This window comes from Castanea sativa, chromosome 1 (genome assembly GCF_040712315.1).
Source record: "Castanea sativa cultivar Marrone di Chiusa Pesio chromosome 1, ASM4071231v1".
NCBI classification, from domain to species: Eukaryota; Viridiplantae; Streptophyta; class Magnoliopsida; order Fagales; family Fagaceae; genus Castanea; species Castanea sativa.
In genome coordinates, this window is record NC_134013.1 from 62,076,324 (window position 1) to 62,087,146 (window position 10,823).

General features: G+C 37.3%; 1 pseudogene; it reads left to right on the forward strand.

Moving 5' to 3' along the window:
- Positions 1-5,404: 5,404 nt before the first annotated feature.
- Positions 5,405-10,823, forward strand: LOC142631626 (pre-mRNA-splicing factor SLU7-A-like; annotated as a pseudogene).

Below are 10,823 nucleotides of genomic sequence, written 5' to 3' on the forward strand. Positions count from 1 at the left end.
GAAGAGTCATGACTCATGACACTCTAAATACGATTAATAACAATCAGTGGCCATTAATAACAATTTTACAACAACAACAACAACAAAAAAGTTCCAAATGAGTGAATGACTTTGTCCAAATGAGTGAATAGAAATGGCCTCAAATAGAAAGTTTGATTTATCTTTGCGTGACATGTTAAAGTAATCCTGAAAACAAAAGCGTTACTCAATCTTCAAGATTCACTCATCCGAGCTAGCCTGAAACAGAAAGTTCAATCAAGTAAAATATAAACATTAGACTAGTATAAGTGCTCTACAAATAACAATTTTAGAGAATTCGTAAAATTTCTGAATATTTTTCTAACCCTTTTAATGAATATGGAAAAAACAGCATATATAGAGAATGAAGAGACATTATTGAAAAGTCACCAATGAAGAGTGAGACACTCTAAATACAGTTAGCAACAATTAGTAAATGTTAGTAATAGTGAGAATTTTTAGGTACACTTGTTTGCACAATTCTATTGAAAACTGAAGTTTAAACGATTTTGCTTGACCAAACGCAAAGCAAACCTCAAATAGACTTAAAAATAAAGTTCGATCGATCTTTACATGACTTGCTTGGGCATTCATTAAAACTTGAACTTCGCTCAGTCTTCACCCAAGCAATCCTCAAACAGAAAGTTTGCTTGAGTAAACTCTAAATACTAGATCGATATAATTTCTCTTTTAAGTCTCTACTTTTAATATGTGATTACCACATATATTATAACCTAATAAATTTTTGTATCATACACAATACTCTATAAGAAAGGTTGGGTCTAGAAGTTATGCCTGCGCCAAGTGGCTATCTTCTTTCTATGACAAATGTTAAAATTTTCATTAATTAAATTAGTTCACTTTAGGTAAAAATCTATGAACTTTTTTTTTTTTTTTTTGAGAAGGTAAGTTTCGAGTAATTTAAATTTTTATTCCAACTATAGTTCAATTTAGGTAAAACTTTATTAATTAATTTTCATGAAATTTAAAAATCTAATCCAACTAAAATTATATTTCAAAAAATTTCAAGTATGTTAAAATAAATTTTAAATTTTATTTTAAGTATTTTGATCATCTATCATAATTTTTTATTTTTAATATAGTAAAATTTACATATTATAAGCCATCCTTACGTCGAGTAGCTTAATATATGTTTGCATTTCTATAATTTAATCTAGGTGAAATTATATTAAAGTTACAAGTGACTCACTACAGTTTTGATAATATATTTTTCTTTTATATAATTTTTTTTAATTAACCGTACATAGCATTAGCATTGGAATAGTATATATATAATGGTCCACATTTAAGTTGATAAATGCCATAGATCATACTTTGCTTAAAGTTTCAATTATATCTTTTTTTTTTTATATACAAGATAGAAATTCTACTCTAAGTGTATATATGTGTGAAGCTTTCTTCTAGAGACTTGAACCCCGACTCTTCCCCTGACCATTCCTCTCACATCCCACAAGCACTTATACTTATGGAGTGACCATTACATCAAGGGTGTATGGTGGTTAGTTTCAATTATATCTTAAATTGCTTCTCTAATATTAATTTACATTTTACTTTTATTCCCACTTTGGCCCTCCAAATCCAGTGTCTAAACCAACATTTTTGGCTTAGCCTTAATTATATTATACCAATTTAACTCTGAAAAATCGACATGCTATCAAATTGAATGAAATTTTAAATTGAGAACCATTAATGGTGTGGTTTTTTATTTTATTGGCTCGGCCTAAAGAAAACGTTTCTTTTCACAATACTATTGTTTGATAACAACCTAATTGGGTTTGTTTGCTTGTAGGATTTCTCACTTTAAGTGCCCTATCCTTGTGTCCAAACAAGTTTCAAAAATACTATTATAAAAAGCTATCTTATACAAACTTCCTTCCATAATTGACAATTTCACAATATTTTGGGCCTGTTTGTTATACCATTTCAAACTCACATTTTTACATTTTAAATAATATTACACACTTTTGACACACTTTTTCACCTACACGTATTTCAAAAAATTACAAAAATCTCATCTCAAACTACTCTACCAAACAGCCCCTAAAAACTTAAAAAGTTTATTTGACACTTTGTAAAGTGTTTCCGTTGTGGACTCATCCTTCTAGTAGTCCTTTGAAATTGAAATGGCCCGTAAAATCGCCCTTCTAGTAATCATTCAAAATTGAAATGACCCATAAAATTATGCATGAATGGATGTCTGTTTGTGGTGTACAAACCTTAGTTGGAAATTCAAAGTAGTTTGTACAGGTTCTGTTATTTCAATAAATTCTTTTTTGGTTTCGGTTACACTTGATATAACTCTAACAATTCATTTGTTTCGATATAAAATATTTTCAAGTGTAAAATACTATACATGTAAAATATTTTACTGAAAATATTTGCATTTTACCGTGTTTAGTTGTGTACATGAAATGCATAAAATTTTCCTCCCATTAGGATAAACCCAGCTCAAAAATTCTCAACCAACAAACTCAAATTTCAATCAAATCCTAAACCTGAATCAAACCATAAATTCTCAAACCCAAGCTCAAACTTCTCAACAACCCAAACTCAATTCTCAAATTCAATAATAAACGACTCAAATTTATCAACCATAAATCACCCACAAAAAAATTACCATAATTTTTTTTTTTAAAGAGAGCAATCGAAATCTAATAGAACCCACAGTGCAAAGACATGGAGAACCCACCCCGAATCTCAGCCATCCATCGCAACTCAAAAACCCAGCCATAAGCCACTCATTGCAACCCACAAATTAAACCCAGCCACTAGCCACCCACCAAAACCCACAAACCAGCCAAAAAACCCTAATGATAAACTAATGCAGCGGTAAAAAAAAAATTCCTAATTTAAGAATCAGTGGTTCAGTCAACGACAATGGAGGTGGAAGTGGAGCCAGTGATGGAGGATAATGAACTGAATCATTGGACCGGAAAAAGAAAAAAAAAGTTTGAACCAAAAATCAATGGTTGGAGTTGATGATGGTGGAGTACGAGACAGCGAAAAGTGGCAGTGGCGTTGGACATGAGTGACGCCGACGAACCTGAGAGTGATGAATGGCTCCATGGCTTTGGTTTGTGGAAAGAGAGAACTTGAGAGAGTGAGAGGGAATTGGGCTGTTGTAGTCGTGACTCGTGAGAGAGAGAGAGAGAGGGGGGGGGGAGTTGCGTGAAGGGAAGTGTAAAATGTTTTTTACTTCATTTAGGCCAAAATGGCCAAATACCACCTTTGTCTGAAATTATTGTCAAGTTAGCACTGTTTCGGAATTAAATGGTGATCTACCACTTTTCTAGTACTCGAGTTTCTCAAACTCGAGTACTACCATTACTAGAGTACTAACTGGTACTCGAGTTTCGTAAACTCGAGTACCTAGCAGTTCTGCCACCATGTCCCAGGCTGATCTAGCATTTGGTATTAAAAAATGTCATGTAATACTCAAGTTTAAGAAGCTCGAGTACTGCATTAGTGTAGTACCCGAGTTCCCTAAACTCGAGTATGTCTCGGGTATGATGGCAAAATCTTACAAATTAATACTTGAGTGTGGTGGACTCGAGTACTGTCTTAGTAGTACCCAAGTCCCTAAAACTCGAGTATCACTCGAGTTGTACACCACTAAAAACACAAAAGATTCAAATTTTATTTGTCACTCTCATTTCTCACTCACCACTCACTTACCTGAACACACTCTCACTCTCCTTCACACCCAAACGTACAAACCCCAAACCCTCACTCCACCGGAGACAAGCCCATCTCATCGGCGGCAAAAATCAAGAACTCTCCTCTCGTCGGCGACCTCGCACTCACTCCACCGGAGACAAGCGCATCTCATCGACGACATAAAACAAGAACTCTCCTCTCGTCAGCGACCTTGCACTTAAAGATTAACGTTTTGGTAAATTTTTTTCTTTCTGGTTTACACTTCCATGAGTTTTTAAAAAACACTTCTGTTTAAGATTACAAAATTTAAAGTAGCAAACTTTATGTGGGTTTTAAAAATTACGTTTTTATTAGGTGGGTTTTTTAGTATAGTCTTAGATTTTTACATTTTCTTAAGTTTGACCATGAAAGATGTGGCTGGATTACTTGATAGGTCATAGGTGATTATTGAAGAAAAATTGTAAGAGGTTGCTCTAACGCATCTCAGATTCTCTACTAGTTTTCCTATTTATGGTTTTGTAACGCTAGTTTGGCTTTGTAATGCTTTGTTTGGTTTGGTTGCTTTAGAGACTTGGGAAAATAAAAGACTTTGAACAGTTTCCTTATTAGAGTTTTAGGATAAGTGTGGTTGATGGGATCCTTGTTGAACCAAACTGGTAGGACTGATTTTAATGGTGGTGGTGGGGTTGTGAAGGGGGTGTTGAATTATGTTTCTTTATTTGTTAAATTGGTAGTTGTGTGTAGACTTGTTGAACTTGATTGCTTTGAATATCTCTTATATATATATATATATATTGCAAATTGGGATTGATCAAGGGAGGTCAGCTCTACTTATACTGGCTTTGCTGGTTTTAAGGGATTAATTACTTGAGAAAAGAAAATATATTTGTATTCGTTCATTTTAATATCTAATGCAAGTGGCTTAGGCATGAGTAAATGTTTTATTTGCTTCTGAGGCCATAAAATGTGTCTCTTTTCTTTGTGCGTGTATATATATATATATGTGTGTGTGTGTGTGTGTGTGCGCTTTCAAATCTATTTAGGATGATATATATATATATATATATATATATATATATATATATATATATATATATATATATATTTTAAAAAGATCTAAAAGGTTAGGCCTTGGGCATGCTCCTTAAAAAGAGAATTAGAATTTAGAATCTATCATGCTCCTTAAAAAGAGAATTAGAATGTTTATGCTTTGCATTTGACCTAATGGGCCAGTAGTCACTTAATGGGCCATTAATCACCTTTAATTTATGCTAGATATGGATCCACATCTAGCAGGACCCTCTATAAGGACTGTCTTAACGAGGCAGGCTGTGCATCGTTCAAGTTTGCTTTGGGATGCTCCTTTGGCAGGCGAGGTATACACTTGTCCAAAATCGTAGTCAATATATGTAGTAGAAAGATTTTTGGCATTTAAGTTTGAAGTGTAATTATTACGTGCTTAGTGAATGCTATTATTAATACTAAGCTACTCTGTTTGCAAGAAGTGTCAGGTGTACTGACTTGTCATCACCGAGAGAAAGGTCTGTTTGAAGGTGGGTTAGATCCATGGATTGCTGCTTATATCACAGATGCGGGGTTAGATGGGCTACTTCGGGTCCCACATATGGACCTTGACCATGCACTAATCACGGCCTTAGTGGAGAGATAGTGGCCAGAGACGCACTCATTCCACTTGCCCCACGGTGAGATGACCATCACGCTACAAGACATAGAGGTCATAATGGGGGTACCTGTACATGGCTTGCCGGTGGTGGGATTTACCCATATGGATAATTGGCGTGACTTCTGCTACGAATTGCTAGGGCATAGTCCGCCAGACAGACCAGTCGGTTATGGTAAGAAAACTGCAATGATGGAAGGGCCAAGGATAAAAGCCAAATGGCTCGAGGAGCGGTTTTGCAACCCTCTCCCTACTGACGCCACTGAGGTGCTTGTGCAGCAGTATGCTTGGTCTTACATACTCCAAATGTTGGGTAGTATGCTGTTTATGGACAAGTCTGGCAAACAGCTGTTAATCATGTATCTACAATTTTTCAATCCAATCAGCAATGGAAAGAATTATAGTTGTGGTAGTGCAGCACTAAGTTGGCTATATAGACATTTCTGTAAGGCTTCAGAGAAGACAGCCAACCAAATTGGTGGTGCACTGCTGTTAGTGTAATTGTGGGCGTGGGCAAGGTTTCCACACATATGTCCTGTGATGAGGCATCCACACCAGGCACTGCCCCCAGGTCCACTTGCTATCAAGTATGTAGGATCTTAGATATTTACTATTTTACATTTCTGCATTAACTTTTTTCACATGGGAATTATGTAAATAACTAATACAAAGGTTATGTCTATGTTGGTTGCTAGATGGAAAGGGTCTTAGATAACAACTGAACATCTAATGCACGTCCTACGCGCTTATCGTGTGTCGCTTGCTTCGCTATGACCAAATCAGGTATCGTGCTATATAAGTGGGAACCGCTTTGGCATGTAGTTGTTGTACTTACAATTCGCTTTGGAATGAATAAATCTAATACCTTTCAGAGTTAAACATTGTTGCCATGTATTGTTCACATTTGTTACACATTTTTTCTAATTATATTGTTAATATGGTTGTTTGCATTTGTTGGATCATTGTAGATTTTCTAAGAGCCATATAGAAATAATTTGGGTTCCCTACCCGCATATTGTATGGCAGGCCAACACATATGGAGGTCTATCGTGCTGCTCATACATTTTTGGGTGGTTGAAGGCCATCACCCCGAACGTGTTCTCCATCAGTTTGGGATGAAGCAAGGCGTACCGATCAATGTCGATACTTCAATTAAACTTCACAAGATAACACTCCAAGGCAAGCACAAAAAAAACTGCGCTAAAGAACATGACACGCATATTGCTAGATGGGCTGTGCACGCCACGATTGCTGATGCACCACCCTTTCATGGGGAGATGAGCTGCAATGACGAGTGTATGGTGTGGTTTTGTCCCCGCACTGTTTGGCATATTACAAAAGAGATCTCGTACTGGGACACTTTGGTAAGTTTACAAAGACTGTTCTGTAATAAATGTACCTCGCTTCGTATAGTTTAATTCAACCTTCTAACACTACTCTTGTATACTTGTGACAGGTTGAATCACAGTTGAGGATTATGGCGAAGTGCGAACCAGGGTCCGAGATCTACACCGACTGTATTAATGCCTTGCAATCTGTTGAAGAGATCAGTCAGTTGACCTTGGACAATGCACGCACTGCGGGCAACACAAGTGAACCAGCTGTATGGTGTGGTCGGCAAGCAGGTGGACGTTAAGGGCATAGAGGGCGTCAATCTAGTCAGCGTCATACATCTAGTCGGCGCCCTAAAACCGGTCACCATCACACATCTGGTGGGCGTCACACACCCGTGCATAACCACACCATGGAGGAGGTAAGTCAGACAGCAGATGAGAGGTGTTTGGACACTAGTTATGACACAAGCTCCATGGCACATGATGATGCGGGTCCATCCCATAAGTTTGCCCATAGGGAGACATGTCAAGCCCCATCCATGGTTCGCGATGATACCTGCCTATGGGAAGGCGGAGCATCATAGGGTGACGAGATTGAGCGCGCAACAACAATCATATCAAGTAGATACACCGCATAATCCAGGGACTGTTGGACTTGAGAATCACACACATGGAGTTAATCTGCTGCAAAGAACTTGAACATGTCAAAAATGGAAACTGTACAAGATACCATGTTCACATGTCATTGCAGTTTGTATTAGGTATCGACATGATGGAGAGCAGTCTATTGACCCATGCTATAGCGTGTATGCACCGTTCCAAAGCTATGCTCCCGTTTTCCCTGCGTTGAAAGATAGATTATCATGGCCGAATCCTAAAGAAACTTGAAGGGTTGTCCTTAACCCCTAATTAATCCGAGAGAAAGGTCACCCTGTCTCAACATGAATCAGGAATGAGATGGACGAGGGCGAGAAGCGGCCGAGAACCACACCATGGAAGAAGGGGGGGAGGAAGGTGCAATGCGGGTTGTGTGACCTAGAGGGGCATAACCGAAGAACATGCCCTAAGCGGAACGAGGTACTGACGAGTGGTGGTCTCGCGGACTAGGTATGCATCTTGTAGGGGTCTCTTGGTGGTAATGCCACAAAATTGGCTAGTTGGATTTTTTACCTCCCTTTTTTTACCATAAAAAAGAAAGCCCACGTTATTCCTTTTTTTTTTTTTCTTCATTGCATATGTGGGGTAATAAATTTTTTAATTGCTTCTCAACAGCTGTGGAGCTATGACTTATGATTCAAAGGCATGTATGGAAAGGCCCCGTAAAGTAGGAGCAAAGTGGACAAGCAAACACATTGCACCTGATGAAAAAATAGAGACCTTTGAGCTTGACTATGATGCAAACGGGACCGATGGAATGGCTATGATGCATCTACCTATTCCCGTGTCATTGAGAGATATGAAGCAAGAGATGAGGCTCGAAGGAAATTCCTGAAGGACCAGCAGCTTAAGAAACTTGAGGAGAAAAACAATTACCAAAATGGTGAAGATGGTGAAGTTGGATTCAACGATGAGGATGATGATGAAGATGATCTAAGAATAGATAAGGCCAAGGTTGATGAGAGCAAACAAATGGACTTTGCAAAGGTTGAAAAGCATGTGCGTACAACAAGTGGTGGAAGCACAGGAACTGTCAGGTCGAGCTCCCTTCTATTTCCACCAGTTTAATGCCATTCTAATGGAAGATGGAAATAAATTCTTTCTTTTTGTGCTTGCTGGTCTTGTATACAACTATGTAGAAATTTATTCCAGCCTGTGGGTTGGATATTGTATATTACGATTCTAAGCATATATTTTTCAGGAACTTGCGTATTCGGGAGGACACTGCAAAATATCTGTTGAATCTTGATGTCAACTCTGTGCATTATGATCCCAAAACCCGGTCCATGCGTGAAGATCCTCTCCCAGATGCAAAACCTAATGAGAAGTTCTACAGGGTAAGTTTCTTTGAACATTAGATATTGTATTATGAATAGATTGGGTGCAGTTTTTGCAAGTTTATAATATGTATTTATCTCACTTTGGTTTCTTTGGCTCTTTTATTATAGGGAGATAATCAATATAGGAATAGCGCTGAAGCTTTGGAGTTTAAGCAGCTTAACATCCATTCATGGGAAGCATTTGATAAGTGACAAGACATTCACATGCAAGCAACTCCATCCCAAGCTGAGTTGCTTTATAAAAATTATAAGGTCATTAAGGAGAAGCTGAAGTCCCAAACAAAAGATGACATCTTGGAGAAGTATGGAAACGCAGCTACTGAAGGAGAACTTCCAAGGGAGCATCTACTAGGACAGAGTGAAAGAGAAGTTGAATATGATCGTGCCGGCAGAATCATAAAAGGGCAGGTATGATGTGTATCAATGGTTTACTTAGTTTTATAACGTACTCTCTTAAGCTTTGAACTTAAACTTTTGATGAGCAAAAGATGATTGGAATTAAGAGCCATAGGTTTCTGAACAATGTTGATGTTTAGCATTTAGTTGTGAAATGCATGATTAAGGTCTGCAATATGTATAGCATTTTTGGACATGAGTTTGTTCCATGCTCTTTGATCACCCTGTCAAGTCTGATAGGTTGCCATATGGAGTGTTTGCCTTGGGAATATTTCGCTCCAAATTGTTTTTGGGTTTAAATTCTTGGTAATTCAATGGCTATGAAATGGATCTAGATCTGGGATTATGATCTAATGTACAATGTTTTAGGATTTTCAAAATGAATTGCTTCTTTGCACTGTTCTATGGTTGTTTTCAGTGAGATTAATTATTTTACTTGGTGTTTGTATCTAAGGTAATGAATACTTTTCATTGGCATTGTTGGTCTTGAAATTCTGATTTTTTGTTTTAGATGGTAAAATTGTCAATTACAAAAGAAAGTTGGTCTTTTATGTTATATTTTCTTGCATACTTATGTAGCATGCTTCATTGCATTTGCAGGAGAAGGCACTTCCTAGAAGCAAGTATGAAGAAGATGTTTATATTAACAAGCACACAAGTGTATGGGGTTTATGGTGGAAGGATCACCAATGGGGCTACAAATGTTGCAAGTAGATAATCCGAAACAACTATTGCACTGGTGCTGTTGGAATAGAGGCTGCAACAGATCTTATGAAGGCTAATATTGCTCGTAAAGAAGCTACTGAAGGTTTGTACTTTGTATTAGATTTAGGCTTTTTTGTGTCTTTTCCTTGTAATATTCTTTTTGAAATAAAAAGCAAATTTGTGTTGGCTTTCAAGTTGTTCTATTGCTCCTTCAAAGGCCATGGTATATGATCTAACTTGACATTGTATCTTGAACCTGAAAACAGAGACGCGTACACTATTGGAGGAGAAAAGGGCGGCTACTTAGGGAACAGAAATCTCAGATGACTTGGTTTTGGATGAGAAGTTACTTGCAGAAGCACTTAAAAAGGTGACAGAGGGTCTATGCTTTGTATTTGTTGTCTAACTCTTGTTATTAATATTCTTTTGTACTTCTACTTCTTCTTTAATATAACTCTAATTTGGGATACCTGCCTGTTTGCAAGATGTTACCTCCCCAAGTCTTATAGCTTGGGGTTCAGGGGGTGGAGGAACGAGATCACATCCTTGACTCTAACGTCAATTAAAAATCTCTTGCCATTAAAAGTCAGATGCTTGTAGTCCTGAAGGTTGCTCTTGGTTGTGTGAATGTATCACCAGATGCAAGGCCCAAGATGAAGAGTGTGTTACAAATGCTCCTCAATGCAAGATAAAGCATAGCCTCATGAGATAAATCATCTCTGAAAATGAAGTTCTATGCACACTTTCCACTATAATATTGTAAAAAGGGAAAGCTTCTCTTTCCATACAAGATATGGAAACATTTTGAAGTCAACCTGCATGTAGAAGTAGGAAATTTATAGTTTTTTTTTTTTTTTAAACTCCTTTTGCCTGAGCATTATGCTCCCTTATCATGTATAATAGATATATAGCAAGTATGGCTTTGAGATTGACCAACAGTTTTACTTCTGTTCGTCTTTCAACCTTGCAGCAAAGAGACCAGAAGCACCAAATATACACTTTGATGGACTGTAG